The sequence below is a fragment of the Ziziphus jujuba genome, chromosome 10 (assembly GCF_031755915.1).
Source record: "Ziziphus jujuba cultivar Dongzao chromosome 10, ASM3175591v1".
In the NCBI taxonomy this organism is placed as follows: domain Eukaryota; kingdom Viridiplantae; phylum Streptophyta; class Magnoliopsida; order Rosales; family Rhamnaceae; genus Ziziphus; species Ziziphus jujuba.
In genome coordinates this window covers 8018314-8028207 of record NC_083388.1, presented here as the reverse complement: position 1 = coordinate 8028207, position 9894 = coordinate 8018314, and positions in this window count along the sequence as shown.

Below are 9894 nucleotides of genomic sequence, written 5' to 3'. Positions count from 1 at the left end.
TAAATTTATGTTTTAATATATCATGTAGTAAAAATAAATAAATAAATATAAAAATAATTTTTTAAAATAATATTACAAAATTTTAAAATTTTTTAAAAAAATTTATAATGAATAAATTTGATTTATTCAATATTTTTACCAAATATATAAATAAAAATAGAAATAGAAATAGAAATGATTATTTTTTTCTTCTTTTTCATTCTCATTAATAACCATTTCTATTTTAACACGAACAACTATTATGTATACCAATTATATTTACCAAACGTGCTTTAAAAAAACTTTTATTTTACATTTTTTTTCAACACATTATTTTCAACTAAATTATTTTTTTTACTAGCTAAAAAAAATAAATTAAAACTCTAATAACTTTATATAATTTACTTACCAAACTAATAATAAATAAAATTTGATAAATTAATAATTATATATCATTAATTATTTAAATATGAGACCCTTATGGTTATATTGTTTCTTTTTAAGTTAGAACTTTTTTTAATTTTTTCATTACTGTTTTCCCCGTTCTCTTTTCTTTAACTAACCATACATATTTATTCATTTTCAAATATTATTGTTACCTTTGTGTTATTAAATAGTACTACTTAGGTAAATACACTAATAATTTTTGTTTTTGTAATCAGATATAAATGAACAACTGTCAATTTGTAATAAAATTGGATATACTGTGTTAAATTAAATATAGACATGTGAAATAAAATGCTTTATTATCTATGCAAGTATTTTTGTTAGTATTTAATTAATTTGGTTGCACCCTTCCATTAGCATTTATACAAAGTATAGGTCTGATTTTATATATATATATATATATATATATATATATATGTATATAGTGTTGGTCTTTGTACCCTTCTATTTTCTTTTTCTGTTTGTTTTTTGGTTAGATTACATAATACCTTTTCTATTTCTTTTTGTTTTTTGGGAAAATTACATAATACCTTTTGAGCTTTCACTCAAGTTTCAATTTCCTCCCCAAACCTTTTTTTTTTTTTTTTTTGGTTACCAATGTCCCCTTTTAATTTTGATATAATATTAATTTGCTCCATTTTTAAATTTTCTTGTTAGAATTTGAGAAAAATAGTTGGCCAGTATTAAAATTGCTTGCTTATATTTATAAGATATATCTCAAACAAAACTTTTTTAAGCAAAGTTACTAAAAAAGTAAACCAAAAACAATATACTCTTAGTATTATCTTTTATTTTTTTATTAAATTTGATCAAAACAAAATTTTATTATAATAATGTTAAAATTTTCGAAATGTTTATCAAATATTCTATGGTAATAATTAAATGATTTTTTTATTTTTTTGTTCATTTAAAAGTTCACTTATTCATATATAAATTATTTTGATATTTTACTAATAATATATGAACACATATCATTTGATAAAAATTTTTAATAAAAAATTTCTAATACTAATGATTTTGCTAATATAAACAAGCAATTTCAAAATTATCTAATAATTTTGTCAATTCTAATAATAAAAAACTTTAAAGGGGGCAAATTGATATTATGTCAAAGTTTAGGGAGTATATTGTAAAAAAAAAGTTCTGTGGAGCAAATTGAAACTTTAGGATAGTTTTATGCATTTTTCTATATAGAATACATGATATTATATATATATATATATTGGAATGGTTGTATGAGAAAATAGTGAATTTTATTGTTCCAAAGCATATGTAATGGTTTTTATAAAAAGGTAAAAATAAATGAGATTGATGTTTTTCATAATGGTATGTTGTAGCCACTAGCTACTGCAAACTTTGCAACCAACTTTAAAAATTATGGCGTCTAATTGGTCCTGCATCTTTAATTAACACTATGTATATATCCAGGAAAAATAAACACTATCATATGAAAAGTTATTATTATCATATTTTAACATTGACAATTTGACAATTATATATTTCAATTTGTTTAAAAATGTAATATATTTAACAATATCATTTCAAATATCAAACATAATATTGAAGATGGAGACATTACCATCTTGTGTCATGATATTTCTATTTTCTCTTTGCTATATGCATATATGCATTATAAGAGAGGTGGTGTCAATTTTAGCATATAAGTTTAACCTTTTTTTTTTTTTCTTTATCTATTGTACATGCATTTTAGTACATATTTTCATTTCAATTTCTTTTTTAAGGAAAATAAAATTTTATTTTTTAATAATAATAATAATAATAATAATAGAAAGCTTGACCAACATTGACTTGCACTTCTGCCTGTATGTTATTTCTTTCCGGTTAAGTTTTTTCTTCGTCAAAAGTAAACGATGACCAATATTGACTATCAACTTTCCCTTTATGCCAAAAAGCCCATATGGCCATTACTCGATGTCCAAAACCTATACTTTTCTTTTTCTTATTTATATTCATTATCCATCATGCATTTTTCTGCCTCGGGCATTTGTTTACCAATCCCAGGTATGTGCTAAAAGTGAATATCTGAAAATGGTTCTTTATTCAGTGGCACAATTCTTTTATTTACTCGTTTTACTGAGGTTCGATGAAAAACAAGGTTCTTTTTTCAGTAGCCTAATTTAGTATGCTTGATTTTGTAAATTTATATATGGAGTTTGTTTCTTCCTTGAATTAGCTATATTTGAAAGAGTTCACTGACATGGGGCCTAGTTATAAGTTAATTGCTCCCTAGAATCCAGATCATCACCATATTTTTGGTTTTATTTTTGCTGAAGTTATCATCTTTATATTTATTAATTTTGTTAGGAAATTGAGGTATAAAACTCGCAATTGCAGCTGAAGTATAAATGATAAAAGTGAGAATTTGTGTGCAAAATATTCAAATAAAATACACACAAATAATTGATAACTATAGAAGGATTTTATTAAAGCAAAAGAATAAAATAATTTCTCTTTAAAATAAAAAAAAGCACAAATAACAATACCCTCTCTCTTATAATAGGAGAAAACCTACACACTCTCTTACAAAGGAAAAACACAAATATTTAGGAAAAATCTTTTCTTAATTTTCTCTATAATACTCTCCTTCTCTCTCTTTGTTTCTATGTATATTTCTCACACCAAAATGGAATCTATCTTTACAAGGAAGAGAAAGACATATATATAGAGACATATGGCGATAGAAAGAGGTGGTAGAGGTTGTAAAATTCAAATTGAACTCCTTTCCTAGCTGTAGAGAGCTTGCTGCCGTGCCACCTATATTCCTTGCATTAATTGTTCCTTTTTGGTCAAACAGATTGGCGTAAGGATAAGAAGAGTTGCTGCCACCTTAGTAGAAGTATAAAGAAGTTTGAATAAGCAAGAAGAAGCTTGCAATAATTACAGCACCTGATGTGATTCCGTCCGAGCCCGCTCCACCGATAACCCGCTGGGGTGTTGACTCGACACGGATGAAGACTAGGCCAATCACAAGAGCTCAAATTAAGAAATTTAAGGGCAACCTGGGAGTATTTATACAGAGGGTAATCAATCTCAACAGAGCTTGTCCATACTTGAAGATACAAAGCCTATTCGAAGCATCCAAGTGGTGGAAGCCGATACGGACCCGGGTGACGGTTTTGGTACATTTTTGGAGTCCGGGAAGCACGAAATGGTTCCAATGCTTTATGGGTTCAATACATATGCCTAAGAGGTCATGGAATCAAGTTAAAGCAGCCTCAAATGCAATCAAAAAGGGCTTGTACGGACAGCATCAACAATTTGGCCGAATTTGCTGTATTGCTTGCTGGCTTTACTGTATTTTATTGTATTAGCCTTTTCTTATTTTTCCAAGCATGGGCAACGTGTGGGACTTCATATTCAGCTTATTTGGCATCCTAAAAAGAATCTAGAAGCTGATTTGAAGCTCAAAGAGGTCAAATATTGATCAAAGTCAACTTGATCAAAAGGCTAGCATTTTTAGTTTTCTAATTTGTTTTACTTTTTGTTTTATGAAACTACCATTACTTTTTGGATTTTATTTATTTATTTTCTGGACAAATAACTTTAGGAAGGTTTTTATTTTATTCTTTCCATTGTAAATTAATTAATTCCTAATTTAATATAAAGGAATTAATTAATCAAACTTAGATTAGGAAAGGAAGTATAGTTTCGGCCAACTAGGTTTCTTTATGTGTGTGGTTGATTTTACCTAGGGTTTTTAGGGTTTATTTTGTTTCTTTCAAAGCCTATTTAAAGGTTGATTTTTCAATAAGAATAAAACTTTGATTTGATTGAGAAAATACTTGTGAGATTAATTATCTCTTTGTTATTTGAGAACACCTAAAACACCATTAGAGAATTGGTTGTTTTAGCTTGACTTATCAATAGGTTTTCCATCCCTTATTGTGGCGTCTACATTGTACCAAGGTTTCTAACCACAGGTTGGTTAGGGGTTGAGGTCCATTCCATTAGAACTTGAACTTAATTAAGATCCGGGCTAATATAATACGGGTTTAGGAGCAGGTCGTCCTAGGTTCGTATCATTTGGTATCAGAGCTAAGTTTTGTTCAGGTTTGATCTATCTTTATTTGCTTTATTTGTTTTTGTGTTATTCTACAATTTTAGCATTAGGTTAAGGTTGCATCCATCCCATACACATTCTGCATCTTTTAAAAAAAAAAAAAATTCATTCCTAGTTGAATTAGGTTTCCTAGTTTTACCATATTTTTGTTTCCTAATTTGTTGGTTGTCTCTTATCATTGTTCTTGATAATTTTGGTTTTTGTTGATTTTCCTTTGCTGTTTTAGTCTTAAATATTTGCATTCATATATTCAAAAAAAAAAAAAAAGTTTGCGGCAACATTTAAAAAAAAAAAAAATTGTACATTTTGTTTATTTGGAGGTCACGGGTTTGGTGTTTGTTTTGGAGTTGGAATTGCAATTTTGGTACTTAATCTTGCTACTGCAGTTGTTTATGTTCTGTGAGTAAAAAAAAAAACAAAAAAAAAAGAAGAAGAGGTAAAGCCGATATAAAAATAAAAAAAATATTTCGGTTTGTTGGAGTTTGATTTGTTTGCTGGAAATTTGTTGGAGCTGCGGTTTTTTTGATTATTTATTCAATATTTGAGTTGCTGGAGAATTATTTTTGCTGCTGGATATTTGGAGTTTGAGTGCTAAATTATTTGGATTAAAATTAGTTAAGGGATTTGATACAAAAACTTGAATTACAAGAACAACAACCAACAACTATTCTATATTTTTGTTCAATTTGATTCTTGTTCGTATTTGAATTTCTTTTTCTGGAATTTTATTCTTGAACTCATAATCTACTACCATTTGGTGCAGTTTTAAAAAATTCCAACGTTTTCCCATTATTTTGTGTTTTCTTGTCTAGAAAGCCGAAAAATTAGGATTTGTTGGATTCTTTCGGTATTGCCTACTTTTGCTACTGTTTTGTTGATAAGTTTAATTAAAACATACTAGTGATCTAATTGCTGTTTTGTGGGTGTTTTAATTAGAACTTTGAGATAAATCATTGAGTGGAAAAAAGGCAAGAGTGTGTGAGCTTAAAAGAGGGAAAAAGCCAAAACAAGTGTGCAAACACGAGTGTTGAGTCCTTATTTAAGTGAAACACGTAAGGGAGTGAAATTGGTAAGGTCCTATTTTATTTTTATTGCATTATTATATTAACATGATAGAATCAAGAATGAGGAGAGGAAATCCACCTTTGAGGATCAATGAGGAGGAGTCCGTAGCATTCCATTGCGATGCCCGAGCTACTGGGAATGGAAACCAAGTGGACATGAGAGCTGTTTTGGAGTCAATACTGCTGGTTAGTGCTCAAGTTGAGCATGTGAATCAAAGGATGGAAAGGCTAGAAGTTTCCCAAGGAATTCCGAACACAAGAAAGAGGCAAGAATTCCATGGAGGGTGAGGCCGAGGACGAGGAGGTCGCGAGAGACCGAGAGAGGAATTTGATGAGGAGCCATTTGGTGGAGACTTTGAGGAAGGTATGGATGAAACTTTTGCTGTCCAAGATAGAGCTAGCCATGGAAGATATAGGAGGGAAGAAACAGATGACAATCTTAGCAATATCAAGATCAACATCCCACCATTCATGGGAAAAAGTGACCCCGAAGCATATTTGGAGTGGGAAGAAAAGATGGAGATGATATTTGACCGCCATAATTATTCGGAGGCTAAGAAGGTGAAATTGGCAGCAATGGAGTTTGGACATTATGCACTCCAATGGTGGACCAATGAGCAAAACACCCAAAGGAGAGTTGGTGATGACTTGATTACTACATGGCGACAAATGAAAGGAGCCATGAGGAAGCGATTCGTACCATCACACTATCATAGGTTGCTGCATCAAAGACTTCAATCTTTATCTCAACGACATGGATCCGTGGAGGATTATTACAAGGAGATATCTATCTTTTCAGAGCTATCGTCCCACTAAAAAAAATATTCTTGTGATAGGTCCTGTTCCTGGTCAGAAATATAGTGAAATCACCTTTCCTATTCTTTCTCCGGACCCCGCTACTAAGAAAGATGTGCACTTCTTAAAATATCCCATATACGTAGGCGGCAACAGGGGACGGGGTCAGATTTATCCCGACGGAAACAAGAGTAACAATAATGTTTATAATGCTACAGCGTCGGGTATAGTAAGCAAAATCATACGAAAAGAAAAAGGGGGATACGAAATAACCATAGTGGATGCAGGAGATGCTTATGATGAGATTGAACTTGAATGAAGATAGGGAAGCAACCATGGCAAGGTTTCTTGGTGGTTTGAATCGTGAAATAGCCAATCAACTAGAATTGCAACAATATGTGGAATTGGAGGAGATGTTGCATGTGGCTATTAAATTAGAGCATCAATTCAAGAGGAGGGGTGTAAGATCATGGTTTGGAGGTGTTTCCAACAGTGGAAGGTCCAATTCACGTGGCTGGAGGAACAATCCCATCTATGAAAGCAAGCCAAAGCCGAAAGTCAAAGAAGAAAGTTCAAACTGGCCAAGGTAGGAGACTAGAATCAAATCTGTCCAAGCACCAAAGAATGAGATAAAATTAGATCCTAAACCTTCTAGAACTCATGATGTTGTGTGTTTTAAGTGCCAGGGAGGAGGACACATTGCTATCCAATGCCCGAATAGAAGAATCATGGTGTTAAAGGGCAATGACGAGCTAGAATCGAAAAGTGAAGAAAGTGAGGATGAAGCCAAGCAAGAGGAGGAGGACTTGGAGGATGAACCCGAAACCTTGCAAGCATCCAATGCTGAATTAAACTTGCTTTCTAGGAGAGTACTTGCTGCATACAAAGATGAGGATGAAATTCAAAGAGAGAACATCTTCCACACTCGATGTGAAATTCAAGGTAAGATTTGTAGTATGATTATTGATAGTAGAAGTTGTACTAATGTAATAAGTAACATTGTAGTTGATAAATTAGGCTTAATAACTATTAAACATCCAGAACCTTATAGATTACAATGGCTTAATGATGGTGGTGAAATAAAAGTGAATAAACAAGCCAAAGTAAAATTTAATATAGGTAGATATGAGGATGTAGTTTTATGTGATATTGTACCCATGATTGCTGGACATATACTATTAGGTAGACCATGGCAATTTAATAAAGATGCTACTCATTTTGGTCGAGAAAATAGTATTTTTTTCAGGTTTAAAGGGAAGAAGGTCAAGCTGGAACCATTATCTCCTAAAGAGGTTTACAAAGACCAATTACAAATGCAACAAAGGAGAGAAGCCGAAAAGCTCAAGGAAAAAGTAAGTATGGCACCAACGGCTTCACCATCCTTTCAAGAAGGTAAGAATGAGGTTGTTGATCAACGTAAGGTTTCTAAGGCTCATATTGAGTGGAAAGATCAAGGGAAAGCCGAAAGAGAGGGGAAAGAAAGTGGCAAACCCGAGAGCTTGGAGAAGGAAAGGAAATCCGAAGGTTTGCGCCAATCCAAGGGGGAAAAAGAAAAAGAAAGAAAAGAAAGGTTAAGTAGCAATTTTTATTTGAGTGTAGGGGATATTAATAAGGTTATTGAGTGTAAGAAACCTTTGCTGGTCATGATTTATAAAGAAAATTATTTTAATGATCAAACTAACTTTGAAGAACCTGAATTGCCAAGTTCAATGATTTCTCTTTTGAAGGAATTTGGAGATGTCTTCCCAAATGAAATTCCAAGTGGACTACCATCCAATCAAGAGGGAAAAGGTGAGCTTGCTGTCCAAGGTAAGCCTTCTAATACTCAAGTTGTGTGGAAAAATTTTAATAAAACCAAGAGTAAGAAATTTGGTGCAAAAGCCGAGAGTGAGGAAGGTGAGATGGCTGTGAGTGAGAAAGGAAAAGGAAGACAAGAAAGGGAAAATATAAATTTTTATCTTAGCTTTGGTGATGTTAATAAAGTAATTATGAATAAGAAATCATTGCTGACCATGAATTTTAAAGATACTTATTTAAAGATGTCTTTATTGCATAGAAGTTTATCTGCATTGTTGAGAGCTTTACTTAGTGGTAATTTGAAAATTTGGGAAATATTGTTTGCTAACTTTAAAAATTGTAATTTTTACCATAATGAGCATGTATTTCTAGATTTTGTTGTAATAGTATTTGACCCAGGAGAATTGGTTTGGTTGCACTTATGAAAGGAAAGGTTTCCTAAACAAAGAAAGTCAAAGCTCATGCCGTCTATAGATGGACTTTTTCAAGTTTTGAAGCCGAATAACAAGAATGCCTACAAGCTTGATTTACCGGGTGAGTATAACATGAGTGCTGCATTTAATGTTGCTGATTTAACTCCTTTTGCTCCAGGTGATGATCTTGATTTGAGGACAAATCCTTTTCAAGAGGAGGGGAATGATGTGATTCCGCCCGAGCCCGCTCCACCGATAACCTGCTGGGGTGCTGACTCGACACGGATGAAGACTAGGCCAATCACAAGAGCTCAAATTAAGAAATTTAAGGGCAACCTGGGAGTATTTATACAGAGGGTAATCAATCTCAACAGAGCTTGTCCATACTTGAAGATACAAAGCCTATTCGAAGCATCCAAGTGGTGGAAGCCGATACGGACCCGGGTGACGGTTTTGGTACATTTTTGGAGTCCGGGAAGCACGAAATGGTTCCAATGCTTTATGGGTTCAATACATATGCCTAAGAGGTCATGGAATCAAGTTAAAGCAGCCTCAAATGCAATCAAAAAGGGCTTGTACAGACAGCATCAACAATTTGGCCGAATTTGCTGTATTGCTTGCTGGCTTTACTGTATTTTATTGTATTAGCCTTTTCTTATTTTTCCAAGCATGGGCAACGTGTGGGACTTCATATTCAGCTTATTTGGCATCCTAAAAAGAATCTAGAAGCTGATTTGAAGCTCAAAGAGGTCAAAGATTGATCAAAGTCAACTTGATCAAAAGGCTAGCATTTTTAGTTTTCTAATTTGTTTTACTTTTTGTTTTATGAAACTACCATTACTTTTTGGATTTTATTTATTTATTTTCTGGACAAATAACTTTAGGAAGGTTTTTATTTTATTCTTTCCATTGTAAATTAATTAATTCCTAATTTAATATAAAGGAATTAATTAATCAAACTTAGATTAGGAAAGGAAGTATAGTTTCGGCCAACTAGGTTTCTTTATCTGTGTGGCTGATTTTACCTAGGGTTTTTAGGGTTTATTTTGTTTCTTTCAAAGCCTATTTAAAGGCTGATTTTTCAATAAGAATAAAACTTTGATTTGATTGAGAAAATACTTGTGAGATTAATTATCTCTTTGTTATTTGAGAACACCTAAAACACCATTAGAGAATTGGTTATTTTAGCTTGACTTATCAATAGGTTTTCCATCCCCTATTGTGGCGTCTACATTATACCAAGGTTTTTAACCACATGTTGGTTAGGGGTTGAGGTCCATTCCATTAGAACTTGAACTTAATTAAGATCCGAGCTAAT